This window comes from Primulina eburnea, chromosome 16, assembly GCF_022965805.1.
Source record: "Primulina eburnea isolate SZY01 chromosome 16, ASM2296580v1, whole genome shotgun sequence".
Lineage (NCBI taxonomy): Eukaryota > Viridiplantae > Streptophyta > Magnoliopsida > Lamiales > Gesneriaceae > Primulina > Primulina eburnea.
In genome coordinates this window covers 7704036-7715687 of record NC_133116.1, presented here as the reverse complement: position 1 = coordinate 7715687, position 11652 = coordinate 7704036, and positions in this window count along the sequence as shown.

Genomic DNA, 11652 nt, shown 5'->3' with positions numbered 1-11652 from the left:
TTTGGGTTTGTAGGATGTTAAAACTGAAAGTATAGTATTATCAGGTACTAATTTTTAAAAATTTGTTATTAGGTATTGAATCTTAATTCAAATATTGACATAGGCATTTTTTTGAAATTTACCAAAAAAATAATATGTAACGCCTAAATATTTAAAATATTAAAATAAAAAATTATCATATTATCAATGAAAATTAAAATATGCTCGGACTAAACATATTATAATCACTGCATAGGTTTAAAAAATAATATGTAACGCCTAAATATTTAAAAATTTAAAATAAAAATGATCATATTATCAATGAAAATTAAAATATGCTCGGACTAAACATACTATATGCACTGCATAGGCTTTGGTGGTGGACTTTCACATTTTAAATTAATGATATTGATCTTGAAACAATTATACATCATTTTTCTCTCAGAGCTAGGAACTACCTTTCTTGTGACCTAGAAAATCCAGAGAAAAGACAACAATTAATGAAAAAAATATATCCATAGCTACTTTATTATAAAATAAAATGACTATTATAATAAATGCATACATTATCATATATTATCATTGTAACACATGTTCACTAAAAATGTATGGTCCGCCCCGATGACAGAAGACGACCGAGTTCAGATTCCAGACTTTGATTAGGCTTGGAGCCATGAGAAAACCGTTAGAAAGGGGCTGAAGGTTGTCTTGACGTATCTCCTCCGACGCTCAAATTAGAAATAATATGTGAGAACCCGAATTTCCAGCAGCTAGCATTATTCAGTAGCAATGGAAAATTTTAGTAGAAGCTAACAATTCCAGCAGCAGTAAATAATTCAGAAGATGATATTTTTCCAGCAGACACAATTCCAGCAGACAGAATTCCAGCATATAGAATCCAGCAGCAGAAGAATTCAGCAGCGCAAGATTCCAGCAGACAGTTACTGATTCAGCTTAGACTTGTAACTGAAGCATTAACATGGAATAAAGGCTGTTAATGGCGGATTATGACCATTAATTGGGAGTCTAACAGTCAGAAACATTGCCTATAAATATCACCTTCAAACACCTGAATTGGTTTACCAAAATCTTGAGTTGTCACTTGAAATATTTGAGCTAAGAGAGTGTTGATTTTCGAGCAGCAGAAACCAGTAGCAAGAACAAGCAGACTTCAGATTTCAACCGAAATACTTTTAGCAAATTACTGTAAGTGGGCTTATGTATAAATATCTTGAAATCCGTTTGATAATTCTGTGTTAAAGTTCAGTTTCTGTATGATTTCTGATATATGATTTTGAAGCACTGAAACTCCCTAGTGAACTAATGGTAGGAATATATATTCTGAACATTTCTGAATTCTGATTCTGATTCTGGCCTCACCCCTTAGAGGAGAGAACATATAGGGGACTGATATCAGTTTAGCCATTAAATTCACTAACATGTTCAGTGCTTACTAATTCTGGTTTCTGTTCTGAAACCTGTGAAGTCTGAATTCTGATTTCTGTTATGAAATACGAGTTTTTCTGTATATTACTGCATTACGGTTTCTGTATTAAAATGATGTTCGAAAACTGGGAGTTATTCCCGCCCCTGCTTACTGAGTGACAATCATATCACTCACCCACCAAACTCATCTCAGATAAGAACGAGGAAGAGTTGATAGAAGAAGAGGAGCAACGTCAGTTTTGGGGCTGGTGATGAAGATCGTTGTTCTTAGTTCTGATTTATGTTTTATTTTTCGCTGCATCTGTTCAGACAATGTAATTTTATTGTTTTACATTTCCGCTGTAAAACAGTTGTCATTGAGTTGTAACAGACAATGATTATTATGAATAAAAGACGGGTCTCTGAAATTCTGTACTTCTGAGGCTTGTTGTTTTCGAATGAATATTTGAGAGCAACGCCGGTGTCAACCAACCCCTGTCCCGGGGCGTGACATAATATATATGCGATAAAAATGATAAAGGCACCGCAAAAAAATTATACAGTGAATGATTAATGAGGTTTTCAAACCTGATATTTATAGAGAAAAATATGAGGATCATGAGAGGTGAAGATCATATGTGCGGGGTAAGAAACCATGCATTTAATGTCCCCCAGATCAAGTCTCAAAAGACACTTATCCATTCTTACAACCTAAGCTTGCCCTCCTAAGGCGAGATAATAGCGAAAACACCTTTCAATTGTTTTTATTTCTAAAAACATCTTTCCATTGTTCTTTAAAAATTATACTTGAAGAACACTTTTAAAAAAATATTTTTCAAAAGCATTTTATAAAATTCTTATTCAATCATATATTTTAAGTTTTTTCAATTATAAAACACTAAAAATGTTTAAGTACTTAAGCCTTAATTCAAATCAACTCTAATTATTAAATCAAAATTTGATATTTTAGATTTTAAATAATTAAATTTTATTTTAAATTACTTTAAATAAGATATTTACAATCTTCCACAGGAAATGAGAAGTCGGTCTCTATCCTCAAATTTTGCTGCCGACTTGAGAATTAATCAGCTCACTAATTTTCACTTATAATTAGTGCCATAAAAACTATACCGAATTGAATTTAAATTTTTAGAAGGAATGTCAAATCCTGTGCGGTAAGATTTCCCAAAAAAGCATTGGTGGAGAATCGAAATGACAATTGATTAAAAACTTATCTACTCCACCGATTCAGTACATATCCTAACTCTCAAAACGAGAGGAATTTTTTCTTTTGCATTTATTTGATTTGGCGCCATACTCAGCCACAAAACATGATGTCACGCCCCGGGACGGGGGTTGGTTGACACCGGCGTTGCTCTCAAATTTACATTCGAAAACAACAAGCCTCAGAAGTACAAAATTCAGAAATCAGTTTTTTATTCATAATAATCATTGTCTGATAAAATTCAATGACAAATGTTTTACAGCGGAAATGTAAAACCAAACTTAACATTGTCTTAACAAATACAGCGGAATAAACATAAACTAGAACTGATAAACAACGGTCTTCTTCACCAGCCCCAGAATTCAATCTAATCTTCTTCTTCTAAACTTTCTTCCTCGTTCTTATCTGAGATGAGTTTGGTGGGTGAGTGATATGGTTGTCACTCAGTAAGCAGGGGCGGGAATAACTCCCAGTTTTCGAAATCATTTTCAACAGAAACAGTAATACAATAATGTACAGAAAAACTCTTATTTTCAGAACAGTAATCAGATTCAGAAATCATAGGTTTCAGAACAGAAATCAGAATTAGTAAGCACTGAGCACGTTAGTGAATTTCATGACTAAACTGATATCAGTTCCCTATATGTTCTCTCCTCTAAGGGGTGAGGCCAGAATCAGAATCAGAATTCAGAAATGTTCAGAATATATATTCCTACCATTAGTTCACTAGGGAGTTTCAGTGCTTCAAAAATCAGATATCAGAAATCAAACATACAGAAACTGTGCTTTAAAACAGAAATTATCAACTGATTTCAAGATATTTATACATAAACCCACTTACTGTAATTTGCTAAGTATTTCGGTTGAATTCCGGAAATCTGCTTGTTCTTGCTACTGGTTCTACTACTCCGAAAAATGCACTCTCTTCGCTCTAATATCAAGTGATCTCAAGATTTGTGTAATAACAATTTCAGAGATTGAAGGTATTATTTATAGGCCAAAATATGACTGTTAGCCTATCAATTAATGGTCATAATCTGTCATTAACAGTCTTTATTCCATGTTAAATGTTTCAGTTACAAGTCTAAGCTGAATCAGTAACTGTCTGCTGGACTCTCGCGCTACTGAATTCTTCTGCTGCTGGATTTTATCTGTTGTCTGCTGTTGGATTCCAATCGGCTGGAAAAATACATATCTGCTGGAAAAATACCAGCTTCTGAAATATGAGCTGCTGCTGGAATTTTGCTAGCTGCTGCAACATGCAAGCTATTGCTGGAAATTCAGGTTCTCACACACGACATGTTTCCAAATAATGCATATATGTGTTCGCATAAAAAACTAGCCGTCATAAATTGTCAAGAACTTTTAGATGATCACCTCATCATCTTGTGGACCTCATATAGTGTACTATAAATTTGAGAAGTTGTCAGATGAAACGAGTTGATCAGCTCATTAAAAAGTACACATTATCATGTGTTGTGTTTTTAGTCAGAGTAGAGGATCCAAATCTCATAATCCTCTCTCCTTTTGTGGGCCAGGCGAGGCCATAATGTTAAGAAATGAAATTTCAGGAATTTTGGTATATGATAAATTAGAAATCAACCGCGGTTAGAAATTCTCAACCGCTAGTTTTCAACCGCCTACTCTTTATGGTTCAGCCGTCTCATTTAAGAGGTCTACTTATTGCTTTCCAACATTCCCTGACCGGTTGAAAGCATTCAAATTCTTGAAGTCAACGATCTCACATCAATTCCAAGGAAGATGTGCATTTATATCTCTTTCCTAGAAAAGATGTTCAGAGACAGTTTTCATAACCTACTGCTGTATGTACAGTCGCCCAAAGGAGTAAACCTCAAGTAAAGAGCTTCAAATTTATGATAAGCAAAAGGAAGTTTTAATGCGAGCATTTATTGCTCATAAATGAGAAAGTGACTCATCTGATTCAGGAGCTCAGGTTTACGGTAACTGTACTTTCTGACCGTTACATTGTTCGGCTATATCATCTAAGAAGAATGCAAGCTATCCGCGGGCAAGATACACAACTCTAACACTGATTGAAAGAAGTCTTTCAGCTTGCCTTCAAAAAGATTTTTGAGCTCCTTCACAGTCTACACTTTTATCGCTCTTCTGCACGCAGCTCAACAAAAACACATTTGATCATTTAAGGATCCTTTCGTGCTACCAAAAACAAACTACTGTTCTATCAATAACCTATGGTTACTTGATTGAAGTTTTGAAGTCTGGTGAACCAAGGGTTCTTAAATATCCAGAAGTGTAAAGTGATCACTAGGAGTTCCAAAACAGGCAATGGGATAAGTCCTGATTGGATTGGGCTGTTACAAACGATTTGTAAAGTCAAAGTCTTTTAGTGGATTCCTTCCTACCAAAGGAAGAAGGGGTGATGTAGGAGTATTCAATCTCCGAACATCCATAAAATACTGTGCCTCTTACCTTATGCAATCTTTTATTCATATCCTTGTTGTTTAGATTGTTAAATATTTAAGAAATATCTGTCAAAAGGAAGTGAACCATCTTCCGCACATTTTTGTGGTTCACCTCTTTCGACCGTTTGAGAAACGAGTTTTTCGAACCGCCAAAAAAAACGGTTGAAAATACATTTTAGAAAAGAAATTGTGAAAGAGTTCATTCACCCCCCCTCTTAACTCTTTCTCGATCCTAACAATTGGTATCAGAGCGGGTTCTTCTCAAGCGTTGATATTTCTTGAGCAATATGGCATCTTTTAATAAAATCCCTATGTTCTCCAAAAAAGACTATGATGATTGGAAAATTCGCATGCAGGCACATTTAGCAGCACAGGATGACGATATGTGGTTTGTAATTACTGATGGACCAATGAAGATAATGAAGGCAAACACAGCTATTGGTGTAACTGAAGGTGCTCCTCAAATGATAGAGAAGCACAGATCTGAATGGACCGCTGAAGATAAAAAGAAAGCAAACTTAGAAAACGTAGCAAAAGACATTCTCTATAAGACTCTGGATAAAAACATGTTCGCCAAAATCAAGACCTGCACCACTGCAAAAGAAATATGGGAAAAACTCACTCAACTGTGCGAAGGAAATGATCAGACCAAAGAGAACAAACTGACAGTGGCTATTCAGAAATTCGACAATGCAAAGATGAAGCCAGGAGAAACTCTTGCAGAATTTGATGAGCGATTCAGCAGCATTATCATCGAACTCACCTCACTTGGAAAAGAGTACTCCAACAGAGAAATTGCTTTAAAGGTCATGAGAGCTCTTCCCAGAGAATGGGATGTGAAAACAATAGCTATGCGAGAATCCAAAGATCTAAACAAACTGGAACTACATGATCTATTTGCTGATCTCAAGGCATATGAATTTGAGCTAGGGATACGAACTGAAGAAGAGCCGTCCATAACCCAACAAACAAAAGCCTTGGCAGCAGCTACAGTGACTCTTCCGGTCGAAGAGTCCACAAGTAAGAAATCGGCTGAGCAACTAAGCAATGAAGCCATGTCTCTGTTTGTTAAAAAATTTGGTAAATTTATGCGCAAAAATCAATCTCAAATGAATAAACCTTATTTTAAAAAGGACCATAATGAGGATGGTCAAGGGTGTTTTAACTGTGGAAAGAAGGGACATTTTATTGCAGAATGCAATAAGCCAAAGAAGGACGAAAAGAAACCGGAGAATAGAAGACGATTCAAAAACGACAAGAAATTCATCAAGAAAAGGAATCAGAAAGTTTTGGTTGTAGAAGAAGACAAAGGCAAATGGGCTGAAACAGAATCAGAAAAGTCTTCTTCTGAAGAATATTCGAGTGAAAGTGAAGACGAAAGAGTCGAATGTCTTATGGCCAAGGAAGATCAAGAAGCTACTGATGAAATGGTATTTGATTTTAATTCTGAAGAATTTACACGTGAAGATCTTGTTACAGCACTTAACGACATGGTAAATGAGTTCAAAGGACTATATATGAAATTCAATGAAGCTGATGCAGAAAAGAAAGACTTGAAAAATAAACTAACTCTCTCCAGCTGTTCGCAGCACAAAGAGGTTGAAAGTTTAAAAGTCAAGTTAAGTCTGATAGCAGCTGAGAATGATGATTTACGAAATTTGTTCCATGCTACTTTAAAAGAAAACAAACGTTTATTAAGCACCATCAACATGTGGAACAAGTCCTCTGCTTCTCATGATAAGATACATGAAATGCAGAAACCAGCCGGAGATAGAACTGGACTTGGTTACGGCATAAATGATTGTAATTCCTCAGAAGCTTCAACTCAACCGTTGCTAGAAAAAGACAGTTTAAGATCAATTAAATTTGTCAGATCTAGCTCGGTATATGAACATAATGAGCCTATGGTTCAAGGCATTCAAAACATAAATCTTAAGAACAATGGGAGGCGATGTGGTTTGGGTTATGTTCAGAGTGATGAATCCAAACAATATTGGCGCAAACCCAGGCCAAATCCAACTGGATACGAAGGGTCAACCAGATATCACTCAAGAATCAGACCTTACAATTACTACAATTGCCGACCAGTTCAAAAGAGGTATAGATTGAATGATGATAATCAAAGGCCCAAACAACATATACTGCATTCACCAGAGTATGCTTTCGATCATGATTACCCTGGAACACATCACAAAAAATCCGCAAGGATAATTCAAGTGTGGGTTCCTAAGGGTCTAATTAACCCTGGACCCAAATAAAAGGGGTACCAATCTTTCATTGTCAGGAACTAAAGAAGAAAAACATAGAAAAGTCATCATGGTTCCTAGACAGTGGATGCTCAAGACATATGACTGGAAATAAAGATCTCTTATCAGAAATTGTAGATCTCAAAGGACCAACAATCACTTTCGGTGACAACTCTAAAGGTAAAGCTATGGGTAAGGGTAAGATTACTCATGGCAAAATTATTATCAAAGATATTCTTTTAGTAGAAAACTTATGCTACAATCTGATCAGTATAAGTCAACTTTGTGACAATGGGTACACGGTTGAATTTCATAAAGAAAAATGCATGGTTAAAACCAATACAGGTTATACTATGTTGACTGGTTATCGAAGTCAAAATACCTATAGGGTAGAATGGAATGATCAAAATTTAAATGCATCTACATGTTTCGTTGCTTTAAATGGAAATAAAAATTGGCTATGGCATAAAAGACTGAATCATCTAAATTTCAAATCCATTGCTACCATTAGTAAGCTTAAACTAGTATCTGGACTGCCTAACGTTGACTTTGCCAAAGATAAAGTATGCAATGCTTGTCAGCTTGGAAAACAGGTTCGATCAACCTTCAAGAGCAAAGGTAGAAACTCTTCAACTAGATGTCTAGACCTTCTTCACATGGATCTATTTGGACCAATCCCGGTAATGAGCTTAGGGGGAAAGAAATACACTCTGGTCGTCATTGATGATTATTCTAGATTTACATGGGTACTATTTCTTGGATCCAAAGATCAAACTGCTGATCATCTAATCAAGCTGCTAAAGAGACTTCACAATGAGAAAAGGGAAAATATCAACAGAAGCAGAAGTGATAGAGGAACTGAATTTCTGAACAAATATCTATCATCCTATCTTGAAGATCATGGGATTAAACACGAGCTATCAGCTGCAAGATCCCCCCAACAAAATGGAGTAGCAGAAAGAAGAAACCGCACATTGAAAGAAGCAGCTAGAACCATGCTGGCTGAATCCGGTATCTCGCAAAGATTTTGGGCTGAAGCCATTAACACAACTTGTTTTACTCAGAATCGATTTATGATTAATAAAAATCATGAAAAGACTCCATATGAAATATGGACCGGCAAAGTGCCAGAAGTGGGGTATTTTCGCATCTTTGGCTGTAAGTGCTCTATTCACATAAATGGCAAAATACATCTCACTGCATTTGATGTAAAGGCTGAAAACGGCATCTTTCTGGGATACTCAGCAGTAAGTAAAGCCTATAGAGTATATAATCAAAAATCTCTCACTGTCGAAGAATCCATACATGTTGTATTCGATGAATCATCCATATGTCATGACAATAGCAATAGCAACATGCATGATCTGATAAATAATTTTGAAGCTGCTGACCTTGAAGCTAGCAACGATGAGGATGAAATAAACATACAAAGAACAGGTGAAACACTCTCCACAGAAAATCCAACCGGTCAAGAAAATTGTCAACAAACAAATGATCCAGAGAACAACTATCAACCGCAGAATACACCACTGGAAGAAGTGGCAACAGAACAAGAAAATGACATCATTCAACCAACCGAGGAAGATCAATATGGACCATGTCTCCGGTGGAAAAAGGATCATCCACTCGAGCTGGTCATCGGTAACCCTACTGCTCCTCTTAGAACTAAAAATCAAATGATAAGTGAATTTTTGCAGGCTGCTTTCGTTTCTCAAATTGAACCTAAGAAAATTGATGATGCTGTTCTAGATACAAACTGGATAGAAACCATGCAAGAAGAACTTAATCAGTTTGAAAGAAACAGAGTATGACACTTAGTATCTCGACCTAATGATGCCAATATAATTGGAACTATATGGGTTTATAGAAACAAAATGAATGAAAGTGGCTTAATTATAAGGAATAAGGCCCGTCTAGTGGATCAAGGATATAGACAGGAGGAAGGAATAGACTTTGATGAATCTTTCGCCCCGGTTGCTAGATTAGAAGCCATTAGAATATTTCTAGCGTTTGCAGCATTTAAAAACTTCAAAGTATATCAAATGGATGTTAAATCTGCCTTTCTGAATGGTATGTTAAATGAGGAAGTTTATGTAGAACAACCACCTGGCTTTGTTAACCACATATTTCCTGATTATGTTTACAAATTAGATAAAGCTTTATACGGACTGAAACAAGCCCCAAGAGCATGGTATGATACATTAACCAAATTTCTGCTCGATCACGGATTTTCTATTGGTACAATCGATAAAACTTTATTTACGTTCTCCAAAAATGATCATTTACTGTTTGTTCAAATATATGTAGATGACATTATTTTTGGATCAACTAATACTAAGCTGTGTGAAAGATTTTCAAAGATAATGCAGGAGCAATTTGAAATGAGTATGATGGGCGAATTAAACTATTTTTTAGGACTGCAAGTCAAGCAGTCTGAAAATGGTATCTTCATTAATCAAGCCAAATATACTCGAGATATGTTAAAGAAATTTGGAATGGAAAATTGCCCTCCGGCCAGCACTCCAATGAGCTCATCAATCAAATTGGATAAAGACGAAGGGGGAATATCGGTGGATACAAAAATGTATAGAGGACTAATTGGGTCTCTACTATATCTAACCGCTAGTCAACCGGACATTATGTTTGTTGTCTGCCTATGTGCACGGTTTCAAGCCAATCCTATGCAATCTCATTTCATTGCCTCTAAACGTATACTCAAATATTTGAAAGGAACCGCAAATGTGGGTCTTTGGTATCCCAAAGATTCAAGCTTTGACCTTGTAGGTTACTCAGATGCAGATTATGCTGGATGCAAAATTGATCGAAAAAGCACAAGCGGTTCATGCCAATTTTTAGGGGAAAGACTTATTTCTTGGGCAAGCAAGAAGCAAACGTCTATCGCTACATCAACCGCTGAAGCAGAATATTTAGCAGCTGGAAGTTGTTGCGCTCAAATGTTATGGATTCAGCAACAGTTAAAAGACTATGGAACTCAAGCGGCTGAATCTCCTATATTTTGCGACAATACAAGTGCAATAGCTATAACATACAATCCTGTCATGCACTCTCGGACAAAACATATTGATATCCGACATCACTTTATCCGAGAGCATGTGATGAAGAAAGTTATACGGCTTGAATATGTTCATACTGATCAACAAACGGCTGATATCTTTATAAAACCATTACCCGAGGCTAAGTTCTCTCATTTTCGCAATATGCTTGGTTTAACTGATTTGTCATGATGTGTTTATTTATTATGTTCAGGTCAAGTTTGCAGAAAACAAAAAGAACAAGACAAACATCTGGAAGCAAAATAAAATAATATTTCATTTAAAAAAAAGGGGATTTAGTACATCATCAGAGGCGGAGACGAACACTCCTAATCTCTTTATCTACGTACAACCTCCAAAGGGTTAACCATCCAGCCAACCCTCCTACGGCAATACGTGAGAACTCCTCTGAGATGGCCACCTTCTTCAGAGCTCTCCTCTCCTTAAGCAGCATGAGAAGATAAACACCGTCATCAGAAAAGACTCCAGCGTTATCTGCGACGTGAAGCCGTCGTCGATATCTTTTCAATGCAGCCTTATTTCTGGAAGAGAGAGCCTCTCCGCTCTCCAGGATGGCCTGTATTGTGTGAACTTTTTCCCAAATGGCCAGAGGCTTTTCATGCACTCTGTCCATAATGGTCTTCTTTCGGGAAGCTAAGACATCCCTCATGAACTCCTCTGCCAAATCTGGACTGCTATCTCTATCCATTTTGTTTAAACTTAAAGTATAATGTTAACATCCTTGCTGATACTTATAGATGGAGATCAAGCGTCAAGGGCTTATGTCATCATGACTCTGGTGGGAAATGTGAAGAGTTTTATCATACGCAACCGACGGTTTTCTCCCATTCATGCACGTGTTTAGGGGGAACATGGTTAAGAATGATAATCATTGTCTGTAACCGGTTCCACCTAATAATATTAATGATCTGGTTCATATTATGTGGACAGAATTAATCCACGTCATTCTCGTAAACCACACTCTAAACTGTTTTCGACTGCCCCTATATGACGTGACGGTTATCTCCTTGAAATTTGAAAAACACTCATTTTGCCGCCGTCCAAAATTTTAAAATATTTTTGAAAAATTCTATACCTACAGTCCTCCATGTGGACATGGTAGTACATCCTTGAACCGGACATACGTACCCTTACTCACTTTATCGTTTTTCTTGCCACTTCGTTGCAGCATACTATACAGGAACAAATTTACAGACTCTTTTCAAGAATTATCAAAATGGCTGCCTCCATCTCCCAGAATACAGTGGCTATCAACTTTT